Below are 4,155 nucleotides of genomic sequence, written 5' to 3' on the forward strand. Positions count from 1 at the left end.
GGCTATTGCCTTGGTTTCAACCTGCCAGCCAGACAGCCTCGGAAGACTTGAGGGTGGGGCTACCCAGAGTCTTGGGCACAGGATCCCCAGTAGCAGAGCTTGGAGGTGGGACCACTGCCCGAGTGGGTCCTGAAGGCAGGACAGCTACCGCCATGGGCCTAGCAGGCAGGACAGTGAGCCAAAGTGGATTATTCACAAGCCTTAAGACCTAATGAGATTTGTCCTGCCAGGCTTTTGGACTTGCTTGGGACCTACTACTTCATTTCTTCCTTAGGATTTCTCCCATGTGGAATGGGAACATCTACCCGACGCCTGTCCACCCCTGTATTTGGAAGTGAATTACTTGTCCGGCTTTGCAGGATCACGCAGCTGGAGAGGAATTTTGCCTTCAGTTGAATGAATATACCTCATGTGTCACGCATACGCACTTTACATGGTATTTAGGTGGGACTTTGAACTTCAGGGTGGATACTGGAATGAGATTAAACTTTGAGGGCTGTTGGGTTGGAGTAAGTGCATTTTGCAATAAGACATGAGTCTGGGGGACCAAGAGCTGAGTGCTGCGGATCCAACTGTGCCCCCCCCCACCAAATTCGTATGTTTAAGCCCTAACTCCCAGTGTGACTATCTTTGGAGTAATGAAGTAATTAAGGGTAAATGAGGTCACAGGGGTGGGATCCTGATTAGTTTATGTAAGAGGGGACACCGGATAGCTTGCTCCCTCTCCCTGCCACGTGAGCACACGGTGAGAAGGCCGCCACCTACGAGCCAGGAAGAGAGAGAGCCTTTATCAGACACTGACCCTGCTGGACCTTGCCCTGCAGCCTCCAGCACTGTGAGAAAATATATTTCTGTCTAAGCCACCCTGTCTATAGGATTCTGCTATGCCAGTTCAAGCTGATTAATGCCATCCCTACTGATGGGAGAGAGGAGATGTCTCCACACCTGCACAGGGCGGACCGAAGGGCCTCACAGCAGAGGACACACAGAATCTCATTCTTCCTCCAAAATGAGATGGGAACATCTCCTCCTTTCCTCTGATGTCCTCGGTGCAAACAGGGCAGTACAGTGAGCTATTTGGGGCTGCTGCATGTCCCACAGCTCAGAGCAATTCCTGGGCAGGGGTGGGCACTCAAGCCCAGTTCAGAACTCTTAGACAGAAAGATTTTGTTGCTATTGTTCAGACAATGGTGCCATCTTCCCAACTTGTAGAAAGTTACAAAGGAATCAAGTCAATTAAAAAATTTTTTTTTCTTTTTTTAATGTATATTTATTTTTATTTAATTTATTATTTTTTTAATTTTTACCCTTAACAGAGGCACTGGGGATTGAACCCAAGACCTTGTGCACACCAAACACGCGCTCCACTACTGAGCTATACCCCCACCCCCATTGAGTCAAATGTTTACAATTACAATTCAAATGTTTTTCTCCCATAGATTGGAAAAAACAAAACAAAACAAAACACCAAAACACCTTTGTTGGTGTCCACTTACAGAAAGCATTACTTTGTGGTTCTTTTAATCTTTGTATACTAAGATTCACCATCTTCATTAAAGATCACCATGGCTCGTATGTCCTAAGCCACTCTAAACAAACTTATAAACCATTGCAGAGTGTTTATCTGACAGTCTTCCTTGACCAAACCCGTCAATTCTGTTCAAGGAAATGAATAGCCACATAATTTCTGATCTATACAGGCAGTCAAGTTTTGGGAGGAGGGGAGAGTGACGGGGGCTGGCAATCTACTGGCCAGCCAAACTGGAAAATCAGCTTTTCAGAAGTTTCCTCTGGACTCCTCCCAGGCCATTTATCTCCGATACCCTCCACCCCCACTGCCCAGGTTAGGGGAGGACAGAGAAGAGAAAAACAATGCGAAGGTTTGGGGTGAACTACCCCGGAGTGTATTTATAATTAGTTCTGAATTCTCAGCAACAGAAGACGGGGGTCGAGGCATGACCATTTTTCCCCAACACTCAGCAAGCAGCAGCCACAGCAGCAGCCACAGCAGCAGCCGGCCCCCAGCTCTCCTCGTCCACAAAGCACGGCCCCCGGGCAGGACTGGGACCAAAGCCTCAGATGCTCTCTTACTCCTTCAGCAGGTGCATGTGTGTCTTCTTCTTCTTTCTATTTTTATTTTTATTTATTTATTTTTGGGGTGGGGGTGGGGGAGGTCATTAGGTTTATTTATTTATTCATTATTTTTATTTCTTTTTCACAAATAAAATCTTTTATTTGTCACCATTAAAAGTCTGAATTTTAAACAGATCCTTGGACTGGAGGCTCATCTCCATCAGCTCGTTTGACTTTAGCACCGGTCTCAGCCCCAGGAGCTGTTCCAGAGCTGCTCCGGTCACCATGTAGCTCTAAGAGTTTTCCCAACTCACACTCGGGCTTCTTCAGCACTTTTACTTTTCTAACAAAGATAACAGAGGGCAGATAAATAGATGGGCAAGCTTGTTTAATGTCTTTTCCAATGCTGTCTGGAATCAGTTTATTGACTACCTCTTTCAGGTCATTTGTCTGCACAGCTCGGGTCATGGTTTCCACCATCTTCTTCCGGATTTGTCACACCCATTGGTGCTGGGCATAAGAGGTCTTCCGAATCTGATTGTTGCGTTTCTTAGTAAAACCCACACATAGATGAAGCAAATAATTATCGGTCGTCTTGACGTCAACGTGAGCGTCCATCATGGTCTGCCATTTTTTTGACCATGAAGCACATTTTGTCACGGGTAAGATCCATGCCATGGAAATTCATCAGGCAGTTTTTGCCCTGAACATCCTCAGCAATTAGCTTGAATTTTCTAAATGCAACTTTGTCATTCTGCAGATCACCAAGAGTCACTTCAAAAACACGACCCTTGAGGCCGTCAGATGCAATTTTGATTCCTTGAGTTCTCATGAGCAGTGTTTCCCCAACACTTCTTACACTGAACATAGCTGGTGTTTTCACGTCATACCAATCTTTCTTAGAAAGTGGATCAACCACTTTCTTCTTGGCTCCCTTTTTGCCGCCTTTCGTAAGGCGCTTGCCCTTGCTGACTGCTGTGGAGCTGTTCAGAGAGCCAAAAGGGACAGTTTTTGGCTTTTTTTTAAGTAGAGGTCCTCGAGACTGAACCCAGAACCGCACTCTACCACTTGAGCTATACCCTCGCCCTCATGTTTGTCTTCTGATATGATCTAATCACCCCCAGACTGGCCAGCCTAAGATGGGTAGGGGGAAAATAGGTTTTCCTCCCAGATTTTAGGGAAATGTGAGGGCTTCTTGGGTCCTTAGGGGAATGATGGGAGGGTGAATCTACAAAAAATATATATATATATCCTGAGTTGTGGAAAGTAAAGAAGGGATTTCAGCTTCTGAATATGTAAGTCACATGTAAAATAACTATAAACTTGAGCTCTTATCTTAGAGTTAATATTGCAGGGTTTTGTTTGTGTGTTTGCCTTGCTGTAGACCCTAATGAGACCCCTAGGGTGAGTTCTAGCATCATGCACTCCCTGACCACCCCTGGCCCCCGTGTTCTCCTCACACCTGATGCACACCTAAAAGCAGGTGAGCTGTCAGTCTCCCTTTTAAAGACTCACTTCCGGTTGGCAGACAGGAAGTTCACAGGGACTAATGCTTTCTGAATGATGCCTCCTGGAATGAGCAATGATGTGACTTGACCTGTTTTTGCTTCTCAGAATCAGTGAAGCACCAAAATCACCCATTCCCTTTCCCAACCTCTCACCTTTGGTACCTAGATTGCTCTCAGCACCCATTGTTGTGGCTCTGCCTGTTACCTTCGGAGAGAAGTTTAGTGTCAGCCCACCCTTCACTTTTCAGGAGGTATTAATTTAGGACTAGGTGTCCATCCTACGGGCCGCTTTCCTTCTGGGTAAGAAGTTTTAAACTCTGAGTCAAAATTATCCTTCTTTTTCTTCAAAATTCTATTCAAATCTCAGGCATTCTAGGATTAAATTCCCTGATTAAACCAGCCAGGCTGTGGTCATTGAACACTGCCCCTTTCCTGGACTCATTACCTACTTAGCACCACATTCATCTTTACTCGGAGGTTTTGGTTTCTTGTCCTCATTCCTGGGCTGAGTTATCTCTATGAGTGGTCCTGCTGCTGTCATATTGTCTAGTCCTGCCTCAGGAGCAAAATCAAA

At 45.7% G+C, this 4,155-nt stretch overlaps 1 pseudogene; it reads right to left on the reverse strand.

Moving 5' to 3' along the window:
* Window positions 1-2,213: 2,213 nt before the first annotated feature.
* LOC105098666 (small ribosomal subunit protein eS1-like) lies at window positions 2,214-3,765 on the reverse strand (annotated as a pseudogene).
* Window positions 3,766-4,155: the final 390 nt, after the last annotated feature.

Source organism: Camelus dromedarius, chromosome 21 (assembly GCF_036321535.1).
Source record: "Camelus dromedarius isolate mCamDro1 chromosome 21, mCamDro1.pat, whole genome shotgun sequence".
In the NCBI taxonomy this organism is placed as follows: domain Eukaryota; kingdom Metazoa; phylum Chordata; class Mammalia; order Artiodactyla; family Camelidae; genus Camelus; species Camelus dromedarius.